At 44.7% G+C, this 17,905-nt stretch overlaps 1 long non-coding RNA gene across 3 annotated transcripts in view; it reads right to left on the bottom strand.

The window, feature by feature from the left end:
* Window positions 1-11,681: 11,681 nt before the first annotated feature.
* Window positions 11,682-17,905, bottom strand: part of LOC129653277 (uncharacterized) — a 36,259-nt gene continuing 30,035 nt past the window's right edge. For all 3 annotated transcript variants that reach the window (XR_008715036.1, XR_008715038.1, XR_008715037.1), the window contains exon 3: window positions 11,682-12,215. This is a non-coding gene — a long non-coding RNA (uncharacterized LOC129653277). The remainder of the gene's footprint in view (window positions 12,216-17,905) is intronic.

The raw sequence follows: 17,905 nt of genomic DNA, 5'->3' as shown, positions 1-17,905 counted from the left end.
CGGCTCCCGCCCACCCCTGGCCCGGCCATTCCCCGGCCACCTCTCCCGGCGCTGAGCCGGCGGTCCCACACCCACCCCCCGCCTCCGCGGCTCGCGACTGTTGGTACCGTCCTAGCCTAACGCCTTCCCTGCGGCCAATCCAAGGGCTTCTTCCGCGAGGTCCCGCCCCCCCCGCCCCGGTGGGCGGGTCTACTGGACCTACTCCGGACCGCCCTGCTTAACCCTTTGCGTCCCGGCCGGCCCATCTTAACTCTCTCGATGCCGACTCAGGCCTCTCCTGCTTCTCCCTGCCGCCCCACCCCGCTTACATAAATTGACCTCTCACTAGCCTTCGCTTTCTCTTTCCTGGTTTTCGTAAAGCAGATAGGCAGCCAGGCAGCGGGACTGGAAATCGCGGTCCCTAAGTTCTATTTGTGAGAAACAGTTTCCCTCCTCCTTTTACTCAATTTGCCTCCACTTCACTACTTCTGCCTGTACAAAAGTAACCTCTCGCCCAAAAGACGTCAACCTTCCTATCATGAGAGCTCTTCCTTTGGACCAGACCAGAGCTCCTCGCTAACATTTTGCAGCATTTAACAAAAAGTGTGACTAGTTTGCTGTAATAGTTTCTGAACGTCTGTCTTTTGCAAAGGACTGTAAGGCCCATGAGGGCAGGGCAGTTGTGCCTGGGTTTCCAATGCCTGACACTCAGTAGACTCCCTATATATAATTTTGTTATGTTTTGACCTTGCTGCCCGGCTTGTGAGATTAAAAGCACCAAGTCTTAACCACTGTACTGTCAGGGAACTCCCTCCTTGTAAATAGTCTGAACTAAAGATTCTTCCTTTTCTTAAATTGTCTCCTTTCCACTGACTCCATACAGTGTATCCACTGTATAATATATCTATTCATTTATTCATCATATACTAACCTTGGACTTCAGTGTTCCCATCCCTGAAATACTGTAGTGCATACTGATCCATGTGAAAAGGTGTGTGATGGGAGAGATGGGGCTGACTCTTCGGGCTTTCAGTTCAGTTCAGTTGCTTAGGCAGTGTCCGACTCTTTGCTACCCCACGGACTGTAGCACGCTAGGCTTCCCTGTCCATCACCAAATCCTGGAGTTTACTCAAACTCATGTCCATCGAGTCAGTGATACCATCCAACCATTTCATCCTGTCGTCCCCTTCTCCTCCTGCCTTCAATCTTTCCCAGCATCAGGGTCTTTTCAAATTAGTCAGTTCTTCGCATCAGGTGGTTGAAGTATTGGAGTTTCAGCTTCAGCATCAGTCCTTCTAACGAATATTCAGGACTGATTTCCTCTAAGATGGACTGGTTGGATCTCCTTGCTGTCCAAGGGACCCTCAAGAGTCTTCTCCAACATCACAGTTAAAAAGCATCAATTCTTTGGCACTCAGCTTTCTTTATCGTCCAACTCTCACATCCATACATGACTACTGGAAAAACCATAGCTTTGACTAGACAGACTTTTGTTTGCAAAGTAACATCTCTGCTTTTTAATATGCTGTCTAGGTTGGTCATAACTTTTCTTCTTCCGATTTTAGAGTTCATTTAAGCAAGGGAAAGAACTCCTTACTGGCGGTGTGATATTGGGCATGCCACTTGATCTTCCAGAATATTGATTTCTTTATCTGGAAAATGGGAGTTAATCATGGGACCTACTTCACAGGGTTGTTGTGAGAATTACATAAGGAAATGTGTGGGGAGAGGACTTGCAGGTTATTGTGTAATGTTATTATTCATGTGTATATTTATTAAGCACTTAGTATTGGGAGATCTTAGAGGAAAAATTGGTCTTTATACCTGTCCCAGACAATCTAGCTACAGAGGAAGCCCCTTGGCAGAAAGCATGAAATCAGTGCAAGAAGGCGTATGCGGTCAAATGCTGGAGGAGTTGTATCAACCTTGTACTGGATGTATTTGAAAATGTTTGGAGGTCATTTTCTGACCATAGAAATGAGCTGGGTAGTAATGAAAGTCTACCTGATTTCTCTACACAGGAACATTGGTCTGTCTGCAGTCAGTTAATCCTCCTGAACCTTGTTCATTATATCAGGAGATCATAAAGCAAAGGGCAAATCAACATTTCCTCTAAGAAACTTTGTCCCCAAAGGACTCTTTCTTACCTGTAATGCTGATAAAGACAGCAAGGATGGACTGTCCAACTGGTACTTGGGAGAAGCTCGGTGCATCCAGCAGTCTTAGTTCCCTAGTGTCTTTAGGGACTTCAGAGAGAAGGGTTTGTAACTTCTCCAGGCAACCCACTCCAGGGCTTAATTTCACATCTATCAAATCCTTCCATCCACCCCGCCTTGCTGTAGGACATACACACTTTCTCCTCTTCTGTCTGGGGTTTGGGGCCTCTGTGTTAAAGGTACAACTGTTCCGTCCCCCAGTTTTCTCTCTACCAGGCCCTATCATCCAGGCTCTTTGTGCATGCATGTATAGCACCAGCACCCCAGGTTGTGTTTCTGCCCTCCTCCTGTAATGGGCCTTATTGCCCAGCCAATCAACAGTCAATATGTTCTAGTACTGTGAGGGATGCAGTCATTTAAGAAGAGGACTCTGCCTTCAAAGAGTTTACACAACTAGCACACAGGAAGCAGCGGCAAGGAATGCGGAGTACTTAAATTATGCAGCACAGGCTCCGTGATCACTGCAAGAATCAAGGCCCAGGAAGATAGTGTGGGCTGGTATTGTCAGGGAAGGAGGATTGAGGTGAGCAAAATACAAGTGGGAGAAGAAAGGGACAATAAGAACCGAAGGTAGGCAGTGCTATGTGAATTTAAAGACAGACATACTCAGGAGATGATTCACCATTGGGAGAATTGTTTGTTCCTTCCTCCCTTCCTTTCCTCCTGCATCCTCCCCCCCACCACCCTTTTCTTCCTTCCTCCCTCCTTCAACAAATGTCTACCAAGTGCCTGACACTGAACTATACCCAGGCCATGCAAGGACCAAGAAGTCCAGGTCCTCATCCTTGAGAAGCTTACAGTCCAGTACGGAGAAACAGAACAGAAGGTCAGGCGGAGCCCTCTTAGTTAGGTCTGAGTGCTTTGCCAAGGTTTCTATGATGCTTCTTTCACAACTCACGTGGTATCTTGTGGTTCTAGGTATCTTTGTGTAACCACCCCCTTTGCCTCTCTAGTCCCTGTCCCAACCGCAAGGCTTTTAAAGACACAGACTGTCTTTATTTCATCTTTATTTCCATCTGTGGTTCTGCCTCACACAGGGTAGCATCTCTGCACTGATGTGTTCAAGTGAGATTGGGTTGAAATCAGAGCGGGGGTGGGGCTGTCCCCCTCCAGCCTAGGGCAGTGCACTTCCTGCAGGATGCCCACCCCTCCTCCATCTTCATCCCTGAAAATGTTACTTATCTCTTAGATGCTGCTTACTCAGGAAGACTTTCATGATTTTTCTAACTGTGCATGTTTTCCTGGGCTTCTGAGTCTCAGTACCTCTCCTGTGGTATGGTTTGTATTATTGATGTCTTTGGGGGATATGTCTGACCTCTTCCCCTGACACGTAAACCCTTTGAAGCTGAAGACCGTGTTTTATTCACATCTGTATCTCCCATAGCACACAGCACATGGTAGCTCCTCAACATTTGAAAGAGTTTTAGGAGAGCAAGTCCTGCAGACGTGGAGGATTGGGAGCACCGGAGGTTTCTTTCTTGGCCCTTTCATCATTGTAAGCGTTTTCCTTCAACTCTTTTAGAATTTCCAAGTCTCTGACAATTTGTCAAGCCCTAGGACTCCAATAACCGTTCAGCAGTCCCAGGGTATAAGGGGAATACTGTCTCAAGGCGCCTGTACACATGAACACACACTCCTTCTTTGCAGAGCATACACCCACTGTGATGGATCTTACTGAAACTTATTAAGTCACTTCTGAACCAAGAAATTTGAAGGGAGCAGTCGGAGAGAGCTCACTCTGGTCCAGAGTGCTTGGAGCCTGGGAGGAGGTGGTGGAAGGGTGAGTGAACGAAGGAGCATGCAAGCTCTGCCTTGCTGCCTCCAGGGTAGGTTTGTTCCCTGCATAGGGCTGTCTGTGGACGCTGCTTCTGCATTTTTTTCCCAACTGGGCAGACATTAGTACAACCATACGACAAGATAGGTACAAAGTACTGAGTCTCATTTTGCCACCAGCTTTGCACTACTATTCCTAGCCCACCCTTTGCTTACAGCATCGCGACTGCTCATTTAACCTGTCCTGTGGCACCTGTGTCATGCCCAGACCCACTCAAGTCCCAGGGACAGCACCACACACACACACACACACACACACACACACACACCTTCATTGTCTAGAAATTCAGAATGCATATTAACTGTTTTTGGTTATTTTCTTTCCATACTAGTATTACAGTTTTTATTAAAGAGCAACTTTATTGAGCTATAAGTTACATACCATAAAACTCACCTGTACAAAGCGTGCAATGGTTTTTGTTACAGTTACAGAGTTGAGCAACCATTATATAATCTAATTTTAGAATATTTTCATCACCCTGAAACTAATATGTGCCATTTTCTCTTTTATTCTAAAAATATATTTCAGTTTTCAGTTCAGTTCAGTTCAGTCGCTCAGTCGTGTCCGACTCTTTGCAACCCCATGAATTGCAGCATGCCAGGCCTCCCTGTCCATCACCAGCTCCCGGAGTTCACTCAAACTCACGTCCATCGAGTCGGTGATGCCATCCAGCCATCTCATCCTCTGTCATCCCCTTCTCCTTCTGCCCCCAATCCCTCCCAGCATCAAAGTCTTTACCAATGAATCAACTCTGCATGAGGTAGCCAAAGTACTGGAGTTTCAGCTTTAGCATCATTCCTTCCAAAGAACACCCAGGGCTGAGCTCCTTCAGAATGGACTGGTTGGATCTCCTTGCAGTCCAAGGGACTCTCAAGAGTCTTCTCCAACACCACAGTTCAAAAGCATCAATTCTTTGGCGCTTGGATTTCTTCACAGTCCAACTGTCACACCCATACATGACCACTGGAAAAACCATAGCCTTGACTAGATGGACCTTTGTTGGCAAAGTAATGTCTCTGCTTTTTAATATGCTTTCTAGGTTTTCTAGCATACCATTTTTTAATTCCCTTGTTTCTTTTACTATATATTTTTGAGTCATTTTCTTTGTGATTTCCCTGGTGATTACAATTACTATCTTAATTTAGAACACTGTAGTTCAAATTAATGCCAACTTTAATATAGTACATGGAGCTTTGCATCTATATAGCTTCTCCTTTCCTCTGTGCTCTTTTGTTATATAAGCTAAATCTTTATGCATTGTGTGTGTCGATCTGTACATATTTATAATTATTACTTTCTTCTTTTGATATTGAAATTATCTATTTCTCATACTGACTGAAAACTCTTTGAGGATATGGGCTATGTCTTACTCTATAGAAACTGGTAGAGTGTCTGGTACACAGTAGTTGCTCAATAAATACATGTTGACTGAAAATAAAGCTAATGGAACATTGAATATGTACTGAGACTATAAAACTTTTACAAGATCACTGAATAAGGATGCATAGGTTGAACTAAACTCACATTGTCATTAATTATGTTTGTATACATGTTTAGGAAAGACAGTTAAGTTATTCTAAGGCAATTCCATTTGTTTAGCTCTAGGAGAAGGAAATGGCAACCTACTCCAGTGTTCTTGCCTGGAGAATCCCAGGGACAGAGGAGCCTGGTAGGAGGCCGTACATACCATTTTTTAATTCCCTTATTTCTTTTACTATATATTTTTCAGTCATTTTCTTTGTGATTTCCCTGGTGATTACAATTACTATCTTAATTTATAACAGTGTAGTTCACATGGGGTCACACAGAGTCGGACACGACTGAAGCGACTTAGCAGCAGCAGCAGCAGGAACATATTGCATTTCCTTGCGTGTTAGTCACTCAGTCATGTCCAACTCTTTGCAACCCCATGGACTGTAGTCAGCCAGGTTCCTCTGTCCATGGGATTCTCCAGGCATGAATACTGGAGTGGGTTGCCATTTCCTTCTCCAGGGGATCTTCCTAACCCTGGAATCAAACCCAGGTCTTCTGCACTGCACGCAGATTCTTTACTGTATGAGCCATGAGGAAAGCTCTAGGAAAGGATGGGTTCCATATAAAAAATTTGATTGTGGGTGGCCCTTCTTAGTATCTTCTTGGTAATCATCCTATGTTGGGAGGGTAGTGCAGATGGATTACTCCCTGGTTAGGTCAGACAGGTGGGAGGGGAGGAGAGGGAGAGAGAGAGGGAAGGAGAGGGAAGAAGAGGAAGAAGAAGGGAGGAAAGAGGATGTCAGAAGAATGGAGAACTGCTTTGAGAATGTTGCTTCAAAAAAGTGTTTACAGAAGGAAGCAAACCAACCTCAAAAGGGAAAAGCTTTCATAATAACAGTTGGGCAACATTATCCAATGTCAGCAACAGAGCAGCTCAATGTCTTTTCAGGGACCTTGAAGTAATGAAGTTTCATGCAAGGATGTACTGACTTTAGATTTGGTCCAGTCTCCTCACGTTACTGATGTAGAATCAGGTCTGGAGTTGCAGTAAGTTGCCCACAGTGACACAACTGGTTAGAGCAGAATCGGAAGTAGAGATTGGATTTCAACACCATTCGCCCTCCTGGAACCCAATGGATGGAGCTGTCTGATTAACTAGGACCACCTTCTCACCTTGCCTGGTCCTCCCTACCAGAAAGGAGCTATGGCTCTCTGGATCTGGCTAGTGGTGTCTTTCACCTGCATGTGTGACTCTTACTGTACGGGGTGGACACTACTGGCTTCCCATTCTGTAGTCATTCTTTCACGCTTCCCTCTGCTTTCAGCCTCTCATAGGGGCTGGACGTGCCCAAAGTTGTTTCCCCAGCTTCCCGTGCTGCTACAACAGGGACATATGACCAATCCCAAGTGATGGGACCCGAAGAGAAATTACCTGGAGGGTTCCTAGAGATCATCCTCCTTACTAAAAGGAGAATGACAAGGAGAAATGCCCAACTTCCTACCTTGGGAGGTGTCTCTCTGAAGAGGTTAGTATGCAACCTGGCAGCAACTTTATAACCATGAGGGTAGAAGCCTAAAAACGGGGTCAACCATCTGAAGAAGGCAGAAAGGAAGCATAGAAAGTGCCAGATGCTTGTCTCCCCTATTTTTAAAGTCCTAAAGATATCATATATATAGAAGATTATAGGCATATAGCTCCATGAAAGTTCACACACTGAACATACCTGTTTAACCAGCATTTTCTAATCACTACCTCCCACAAAGTTAGACACTATCCTGATCTCTAACATCATAGACAAGTTTACCTACTTTTGTGCCTTGTGTAGATGGAACCTGATTGGATCCTGACTGATAGGTCCTTTTTTCACTGCTCTGGATTTAATGTTTATATAAAATGGTGTGGTTTGCATTTATGACTCATCAGAAATCCACCAGATGCAATCAAAATATTAAAGCATTTCAGCCACTCACAGAACCAGCCATGAAGTCTGAAATATTTTCAGGGCATCAGAATTAGCAACCTGTACCTTCTTAAATTCTATGAACTGGTATGCTGTATGCTTTCTCTGGGATAAGTTCTTCCTTTAAGCTAATATGACTTTGTCTCTTGGAAACCCAAAGCCCTGGTTGCATTCCGTTCCAGGCTATGACACTGGAACATGCTTAGTCGCTCAGTTGTGTCAGACTTTTTGCGACACCATGGACTGTATAGCCTGCCAGGTACCTCTGTCCATGGGATTTCCCAGGCAAGAATATTGGAGTGGGTTGCCATTCCTTTCCCCAGATAAGTCCTTTTTTGAATGTACGGTATTCTTCTGTGTCTGGTGTACTTCATTTAACAGTTTGTGAGATTCATCCTTGTTGTGTGTGGTTACAGGTCTTTCCCTCTCACTGCTGAATAGAATTCCATTGCGAGAATATGTTAACATTTATTTATCCATTTTTACTCTTGGTAGACGTGGGGATGGTTTCCAGATTTTGACTGTTATAAGTAATGCTGCCATAAGCATTCTTCTGTCAAGAAGGACGCTTGGATTACCTAGGAGAGGACCCACTAGGTTATCAGGTATGCTTACGTCAGACTTAGTGCCGGCTTTCCAAAGGGGTGGTATCAATTTAAACGCACACCAGCAGTGCGTGAATGGCGGAAGCTGCGCTTTCTTGCCACCGGGAACCTTTCTGAGCCACTGAATTGACCTGACCTGAACTGTCTGCTTCCAACTAAGAGTATCTAAGCAGTGACCAGTCAGACTCTCTGTTATATGCAGCCCAGAACTTTCCAACTAAGGCACTCGACAAGGGTAGATTCTGTGCTTTTCTCTGAAAGGCATCTTTCCTTAAAGGCCAACCACTTTCTGACCTGGTGGGTCACCCACTGCCCTGGCTGAGGCCAGCTGGAGCAGGGCCTTATTGTTTATTTAGGGAGTGATACCACCCACTCAGACCCTCCTTATTTCTTTTCTAGACTATTGCAATACTCTGCTAATGGATTCTCTCATCTGAGTATCTCCCTACTCCAGTGTATCCTCATATATTGCCACATATACCTCCTGAGGTCTCTTGGATAGTCTAAAAACAACTGTAATTGTTTTCTTTGATAATCCACTTCGCTATCCAAGAATACAAGGAGAGGATTCTTTGCTAACAGCCAACTAATCACTCAGTAGAGTAACTGCCGTTACTGAGAGCTCATTTTGTCCGCCAAGCCCCGTGCTAAAGGCATCTCAGATATTATCTCATTTTTTCTCACAATAATATTAAAAAAGACCTTTGTGCCAGTTATCAATTTATGGCTCCTCAGCTCCAACCTACCCTTCATTGCCTGCTCTGAAAATCATATTTCACCTTTTAAATATTTTTCCTTTAATGGGCGGCGGCACCATGTGAAGCCCTGTCAGTAGAGGGCGCCAGAGAGACACTGCAAGGAGGAGGGGGCTTTCCTTCTCTGTTCTAATGTGCCCCTGGCAGATGGCCAGGCTCAGGCAGTGCATAGCAGCCAGGGGCTTCCGCAAGTACCCCTTCTGGTGTCTCCAGTGAGACCCTTTTCCATAAATGTCTTTTTTCTAGCACCCTGGCAGGGGAGTGGTGGGAGTCGGGGTGGCATTCAAGCAAGTCCCTGCTTCCTTGGTTCTTTATCTCAGCCGGAGAGGGTGGTGGCTGCCTTGTGTCTGCTATTTTTGTATTTTACAGAGTTCACTTTCTACTGGCCGGTCCTTCCTTAGTGCAACCCATTTCTATAGTTAATAAGTCTTTCAAATTACTGTGTGTTTCTATTTCCTGACTGGACCCTGGTGGATATAGAGCTTTTCTGATTACCCACACCCTCCCCCCCCTTTTTTTTTTTTTAAAGGTTAATGACTTTTTATTTGTTTAGTTGTCCTTATTATTATTTCAGTCCAAAAACCTCTGCCAGTTGCCTCTATCTCCTCTCTGTAAGCACAGACATATTTGTCATTTCAACAGTTTCACCGTCTTTAAGCAGTCTCCTTGGAGCCTTCTGATTCACTCCTACACAGACTTTTTACTTGGTCTCCTTCAACATCAGCTTGGGAATCTCCCTGGACTCCCAAGGGGGGATCACTCATCCACGTTCTTCCAAATTTTGTCATTTGATTTTTTCTTCCCTATCTTTGCAAGTGTATGCCTCTTAAAATACCTTTTGAGGTCCCAGTTACCGAACCAGGTTTAGTCTTATTTTAAAGCAAATTTTCATTTATGTGTTATCCTTTTTAGAGATTTTTACTTATTCATGTTATTGCTAAGTTTCTAGTAAAGAGCTTACTTCATTTAGGAAAAAAAAAGCCTTTGATTGTTGTTTTAGCAGGGTTTGGAGAGGAGCCAAAATAGCATATACATGTGTTTATTCTGCCGTCTTTACCCAGAAGCCCCTGTATATATTCCTTTGAAATCCACTTTTTATTTTTAACTTAAGGTATATCATGAACGACTTTTCATACTAATATATATTCCTTTATTAAATTTTCTTAAAGTACTAAAACATTTTAAAATGTCTTTTGTATCCTCTGCTGATGGTATGCTGTAATTTATTTAGCGGGTTTCCCTGTGATGGACATTTAGGTTGTTTGCATTTGTTTGCTCCTGAGAAATGTGCACAAGGCTTGTGGTGCAGACCTGCATAACAGAGATGGGGGTGCTCACCCAGCACCCCGGCAGTCCTAACCCAGAGACAGTTTGTTGTGTTCACAGCACAGTTATATTCCCAGGGGCTCCGGAGAACTCATAAATGACTGGAATTGTCTTCTTTGATCACCCATCCCACTGCCAAGGACAGAACATCCGGACCACTCTCTTGGCTTGTTGTTCTTATTGTTTAGTCACTAGGTCATGTCTGACTCTTTTGTGACCTCATGGACTCTAGCCCGCCAGGCTCCTCTGTCCATGGGATTTCCCAGGCAAGAATACTGGAGTGAGTTGCCATTTTTATTTCCTTCTCCAGGGGATTTTCCTAACCCAGGGATTGAAATCACATCTCCTGCTTTGCAGGCGGATTTTTTACTGCTGAGCCACCCTCTTAGCTCAGTTCAATCCAGTTGCTCAGTCATGTCCTACTCTTTGAAACACCATGGACTGCAGCACACCAGGCTTCCCTGTCCACCACTAACTCCCAGAGCTTACTCAAACTCATGTCCATCGAGTTGGTGATGCCATCCAACCATTTTATCCTCTGTCATCCCCTTCCCCTCCTGCCTTCATTCTTTCCCAGCATCAAGGTCTTTTCCAGTGAGTCAGTTCTTCACATTAGGTGGCCAAAGTATTGGAGCTTCAGCTTCAGCATCAGTGCTTTCAATGAATATTCAGGGGACTGATTTCCTTTAGGATTGACTGGTTTTATCTCCTTGCAGTCCAAGGGAGTCTCAAGAGTCTTCTCCAACACCACAGTTCAAAAGCATCAATTCTTTGGCAATCAGGTTTCTTTATGGTCCAATTCTCACATCCATACATGACTACTGGAAAAGCCATAGCCTAAACTAGATGGACCTTTGTTGGCCAAGTAATGTCTCTGCTTTTTAATATGCTGTCTAGGTTGGTCATAGCTTTTCTTCCAAGGAGCAAGCATCTTTTAATTTCATGGCTGCAGTCACCATCTGCAGTGATTTTGGGGCCCAAGAAAATAAAGTCCGTCACTGTTTCGATTTTTTCCCCATCTATTTGCTGTGAAGTGACCCTCTTAGCTAGCTGCCTGCTAATCAACAGCTTGACCAAGAAAAGGGCAAGAACATGACAAGCTGTTCTTTATTTCCAACTTGTCTTCAGTTTTTCCTTCTCCCATTTAACTCCTAATTTGCCTTTGATATATGAAACATCTTACATACAAGTAAATCGTGTGGTCCTAATTAAATTTCTGTCTTTGAGTTAGTATTTGACCCTATTATCTTCAGTGTTTCTGTGCTTATTCTCCTGGATAAATTGGTGTGCTCATCCAGGACTGTTTTCCATGGGTAAGTGAGGCCCTGTCTAACTGCTGGGTGGGTCTGGATTCTGTGCCGCCACTGTGGCTCATCTGACTTCAGCACGGAAGGGTGGGATAGAACAATTTTTAGCATCTCTGGTTATAAAATGCACCAAATAATGACATAATTACACAGAAATAAATACGGGATGCTCGATGAAAAGCTAAGTTGTGGAGAAACTTACAAGGAAAAATAAAAGTAATTTTGACTCTTCCAATCTTTACCCTCCTCCATATATAAACACAGACAGGCAATTCACAAGTAAATGCAAGGTTTTCAACATCCAGCAGTTTGGAGTAATGAAAAAAAAAGGCCCGAAGTAAAACACTGTACACAGTGCCTTTCCTTGTCCTTTTTAAAACTCGAAAGAGGCTCAAGCAACAACATTCTCCTTCTGAGCTGAAACCCACAGGGGCTGAGGCTGCTCTGGGACAGTGTTCCTTTCATGAACTGTGAGCGAAGACTGGGCTTATTCATAGAACTTGCTGGGCAGTCAGACCACAGTCGTCCTGGGCTTCTGCTTGTGAACCGTTCATGGTGTAGGCTGAACCTTGATGGCATCGCTGACCTCCAGGGGGCGACATGGGGTCTGCTTCCGAAGCAGCCTGCTCTGCTCTTTCCTCTTTGCTTTGGAAGCTGGCTGGGGTAAGGAAGGGCTTTACTGTCAGGTCCGACCGTTGGTCTCCACAGTCAGGCTTCCTTCCAACCTGCGTTTCCTGAGCTTCATCCACGTGCAGGGCCCTGGGAACAATATAGAGTGCCAGTCCGTTGGGGAGACAGACACATATAGCCAGAATCACAAGACTGCCTTTTCATGCCCCTTGCTCAGATAACAAACTCCTATCCGCCAGCTACATGGGCCAGCTCCACAGTTTCAATAGAAGAGAGGCTTAAGGAAGCCTGTCTGGTTGGAGGTGGGTAGTAAGGGAACTGGACAGAACAGTTTCTTCTTAGATTGTACACTGCACATCAATACATATGGGAAGCCCCATACATATGGCAAAGTTTTCCAAACATGCTTTTCCTTACTTATTGGTGTGTAATTGCTTTCCATTGTTGCGTTAGTTTCTGCTGTACAGCAAGATGAATCAGCTATTTGTATACATATATCCACTCCCTCTTGAGCCTCCCGCCCACTCCCCCTTCCCACCTCTCTGGGTCATCACAGAGCACTGGGCCGGGGTCCCCGTTATATAGCAGCTTCCCACTAGCTAGCTATTTCACAGAGTGGTGTATATATATCAGCACTACTCTCCCCTCGCCTCCTCCCTGTGTCCACGTGTTCATTCTCCACATCTGCATCTTTATTCCTTCCCTGCAAATAGGTTCATCAGTACCTCTTTTCTAGATTCCACATATATGTGTTACAAAGATGCTTTTATTCATGAACATAAGATTGAGAAAATGTCGGTGTTCCACATTCCATATTTCACCACATTTTAAAATGTTTTTCTTATTTTGTTATTATGCAAGGAGAGGAAAGGAGCCATGGGTGGAGATGGTAGGAGGGCAGCTAAAGGCTCCCAGGTCCCCTGGGCTGCATCTAGCCAGGCCCTTGCACTAGGCACAGAGGACAGTATCCAGCATCGCCCCCACCGCGGAGGAGGTGACTGCGTCCAGGAAACTCTCTATGTAAGGTAAATAGGCCATCGAGGGTCATGAGTGCTGCTGCTGGATCTTTCACTGTTGAGTGTCTACTATTAATACAAGCCAGCCACAGTGCTGGGCCCTGAAGGTATGAGAGTTCCCATTCTCGGATCTCATGGGGCAGGGAGACCTTAGGAGTAGGCTTGTCTGATTCAACACAGGTCAGCCAGCTAAACTGAAATTTCAGAGAAACAAAGCACAATTTTTTAGCGTGTGTTTCACACACGCTATTCTGATCTCTAAGTCAGGCAGCAGATAGGAGACTCCATAAAGAAGGCAAAGTGCTCAGAAATGCAGAGGGAGGGTTTCTTTCACGTTGCTGCCTATGTGGCACGTCCTCAGCGAGGCCACTGGGACCTGCACCTTTGAGACTCTGAAATTACAGTGCACGTGGGTGTCTCTGTCATTGTCTCACCCAGGCCAGTGGGAGCTCCCCCAGGGCAGCTCCTCAACCGTCCCACACACCGTTCTGATTTCCAGCAAGTAGGTGTTCAGGAAATACTTGTTGAATGGATGAGTGTGCCTGGTGAGGTGGAAAGAAGGCATGGTGCCCAGGAGGTGGCACTGGAGTAGGTCTTTACTAAATAGAGGAGTAGGAAGGACATTACAGGCAGGGGGAGCAGGGGGAGCAGGAATGGAAAGGAGCAGGAGAGAAGGTGGCCAGATCTTATGGGCGTGTAGGGGATGTGTCTGGGAAGGACGTGGGCGTGGAAAAAGTGGCAGGGGTCTAGCCAGGCAGGTTCTCATGTGCCCACCGCATGGCGGGGAACCAACGGAGGTTTTAAGGTTTAAGGGAGAATTGGAGCAGTCTGAGGTCAAAGCAGAGAAGGTGGCCTGGAGGCCAGTTCATCCTCACAAGGGTCTGGGTCAGAAGGTCTGAATCGAGGCCAGGATGGTGCTGGTGGAAGGCAGAAGGCCATTGGTGGGTGCTTAGGGGAAGAATCAACAGGACTTGCGTATGCAAGTGCTAGACTCTGCCTCTGTTGGGAGAGGGAGGGTGACATTTAAGCAGGGTCCTGAGCAGTCCAGGAGGATAGGCGTAAGGTCTAGGGTTGGGAAGAAAGAACTGTAGGCAGAACCACCACCATGAGTACACGCACCGTGGAGCGAGGGGACACGGTAGGCACCGGGCAACGGTAGGCACTCTCAGTAACCAAGGCCAACTGACCTGCAGTTCTCCCCACGTGCATAATAGCTCACACCCCAGACCCACCAGCTGGGAGGAGTCCCAAGTTATGGGCAAGATGGGTCTGTTGGGTAATAAGTTTCCCTCTGTGCCCCCAAAGGGACTCTGCATTGGCCATGACCTCAGAGAACAAATTCTTCCTTGGGGAGTCATGTGGGCCACTCAGCTGTCTCTGAGTGGTGAGTTCTGAGGATTACAGTGAGCTGATGGCATCCACAGGACGGTGATGATTCCAAAGCCATGTGAACGGTCAGATAGAAAATTAAGCTTATGAATTTCTGCTCTGAGCCAGGCCCTGCCCTAGTCCTTGAGGTCTCTGCCACCTGCCCCTCCAGCTTGGGCTCAGAGGAGTGAAGGCCAGGATCGGTGAAGAGAGGGTAGAGTTTTATTTTGGATCTTTGTTTTATTTTTTGTAATTGATTTATTTACTTATGGCTGCGTTAGGTCTTTATTGCTGCACATGGTTTTCTCTAGATGCAGTGAGCGGCAGCTGCTCTCTAATTGTGGCGTGTGAGCTTCTCGTGGTGGTGGCCTCTCTTGTGGAGTACGGGCTCTAGGGCTTCAGCAGTTGCAGCTCCCAGGCTCTAAAACACAGGCTTAGTAGTTGTGGCACACAGACTTAGTTGCTCTGTGGCATGTGGGAATCTCCTGAATCAGAGATCACACCCCTGTCTCCTTCAATAGCAGGCAGATTCTTTACCACTGAGCCACCAGGGAAGCCCCCGTTTGTTTTTTATTTTTTTTTTAGATATAATTTTATCCTTTTTTATTATTAAAAAAATGTTATTTACTTATTTATATTTTGGCCACACCACATGGCTTGCAGGATCTCAGTTCCCTGCCAAGGGACTGAACCCGAGCCAAAGCAGTGAAGTATGGAATATTAACCACTAGGCCACCAGGGAACTCCCTTGTCTTTTGCTTTTGTTGTTCAGTTGCTAAGTCATGTCCCACTCTTTGCAATATCATGGACTGCAGCTCACCAGGCTCCTCCGTCCTCCACTATCTCCTGGAGTTTGCTCAGATTCATGTCCATTGAGTCGGTGATCCTATCTAACCATTTCATCCTCTGTGGACCCCTTTTCTTTTTGTCTTCAATCTTTCCCAGCATCAGGGTCTTTTTTTCAATGAGTCAGCTCTTCGCATTAGGTGGCCAAAGTACTGGAGCTTCAGCTTCAGCATCAATCCTTCCAATGAATATTCAGGGTTGATTTCCTTCAGGATTCACTGATTTGATCTTGCAGTCCAAAGGTTCTCCAGCACCACAATTCAGAAGCATCAATTCTCATGTGTTCAGCCCTCTCTTTGGTCCAACTCTCACATTGATACATGATAACTGGAAAACCCAGAGCTTTGACTGGACGGACCTTTGTCAGCAAAATGATGTCTCTGCTTTTTATTTTATTTTTGTCTCTGCTTTTTAATGTGCTGTCTAGATTTGTCAACGCTTTCCTTCCTAGGAGCAAGCATCTTTTAATTTCACGGCTATAGTCACATGCACAGTTATTTTGGAGCCCAGGAAGATAAAATCTGTCACTGCTTCCACTTTTCCCCCTTCTATTTGCCATGAAGTGATGGAACCACATGTCATGCTCTTAGGTTTTTAATATTGAGTTTTAAGCCAGCTTTTTCACTCTTCTCTTTCACCCTCATCAAAAGCCTCTTTAGTTTCTTTTTACTTTCTGCATTAGAGTGGTATCATCTGCATATCTGAGGTTGTTGATATTTCTCCTGGAAATCTTGATTCCAGCGTGTGATTCATCCAGCCTGGCATTTCATATAATGTACTCTGTATGTAAGTTAAATAAGCAGGATGACGATATATAGCCTTGTCATACTCCTTTCTCGATTTGGAACCAGTCTGCTGTTCCATGTCCGGTTCTAACTGTTACTTCTTGGCCCAAATAAAGGTTTCTCAGGAAACAGGTAAGGTAGCCTTGTACTCCCATCTCTTTAAGAATTTTCTAGTTTTTTTGTGATCCACACAATCAAGACTTTGGCATAGTCAATGAGGCAGAAGTAGATGTTTTTCTGGAATTTCCTTGCTTTCTCCATGATCCAATGAATGTTGACAGTTTGTTCTCTGATTCCTCTGCCTCTTGCAAATTAGCTTGTACATCTGGAAGTTCTTGGTTCACGTACTGCTGAAGCCTCGCTTGAAGGAATTTGACCGTAAACTTGCTAGCATGTGAAATGATCGCAACTGTATGGTTTTTTGCTTTTACTAAATTATTTTTAATTTGCGTAGAGTAAAAGTCACTTTTAGGGTGTATAATGTATGCCTTTTTACACACCTACAGATTCTTGTGGTCTCAGATAGGATATCGAACAATTCCAACCTCCCAAAGATTTCTCTTGTGCTGCCTCTTTTGTATTCAGACCTTTCCTCCATCTCCAAACCCTAGCTACTGCTGCTTTGTTCTCTGTTCTTATATTTTTGTCTTGTCCAGACTGTCATAGAAATAGAATCATACACTATGTACCTTCTTGAGATTGAGTTTTCACTTAGCACAATGTATGTGAGATCCATCTATGCTGACACAAACATCATAATCTTTTCATTTTCATCGCCCAGTAGTTTTCCATGCATATGTGTGACAGTTTATCCACTGGCTATTGAAAGGCATTGATTTATTTCCAGTTTGGGGCTCTTATCAATAATGCTGGTATAAACATTTATATACAGGTATTTGTGTGAAATACATTTTCATTTCTCTAGGATAAATACCCAAATGTGGATTGTTGGCTCCCAGGGAGGTGAAAGTCTAACTTCTTAAGAAATTGCCCATTTTCCAGGGTGACTGTACCATTTTGCCTATGAGAGAGTTTTGTTGTAGCTCTTTCATTCATTTTTCCCTTCCTTTTTTTGTTTCATCTTTCTTTTAAATTTTTATTGAAGTAGAGCTTATATGTCATCTGAACTGAAGAATGTATAACACTAGATGGACTTTCATTTGTATGTATTCCCATGTAACTACCACCTGTACCAAGACATGGGTGGTCCCGGCACTTCTTCCCAGTAAACACCCGACAATCCAGCAGTGGAATTGCTATCCTGAGTTCTAGCACCATAGATTAGTGTTGCCTGTTTTAGAGCTGCATTTATATGGAATCATACAGTATGTAATCTTGTGTCTGTCTTCTTTTTGCTCAGCGTCATGTGAAGTCCATCCAGTAGCATTTTGGTCTTTTTTGCATTTGCTGAGTAGTGTTGTGGTAAATGACTATGCCTCAATATTCACTCTCCTCTTTTTAAAAATAATTTTTTTTTTGGCTCCTCCTTTTGGCATTCGGGAATCCCAGTTCCTCCACTAGAGATCCAACCTGGGCCCCCTGCAGTAGAAGCATGGAGTCCCAACCAGTGGACTGCCAGGAAAGTCCCAATATTCACTCTCCTGTGACAAATATTTGGGTTGGATCCAGTATCATGGCTGTTAGGGACAAAGCTGCTCTGAAGATTCCTGTGTGTTTCTGTATGTTTGGGGTGGCCACAAGCACTCATTTCTGTTGGGTACACACCCAGGAGAGAATTACTGGGTTCATTTAGCATTAGTAGAAAGTGCTGAACAGTTTTCCAAGAGGGAGGCCAGTTTACAGT

The sequence above is a fragment of the Bubalus kerabau genome, chromosome 5, assembly GCF_029407905.1.
Source record: "Bubalus kerabau isolate K-KA32 ecotype Philippines breed swamp buffalo chromosome 5, PCC_UOA_SB_1v2, whole genome shotgun sequence".
NCBI lineage: Eukaryota > Metazoa > Chordata > Mammalia > Artiodactyla > Bovidae > Bubalus > Bubalus kerabau.
The sequence above is the reverse complement of the archived record's forward strand: the minus strand, read 5'-3'. Positions and strand labels throughout refer to the sequence as shown.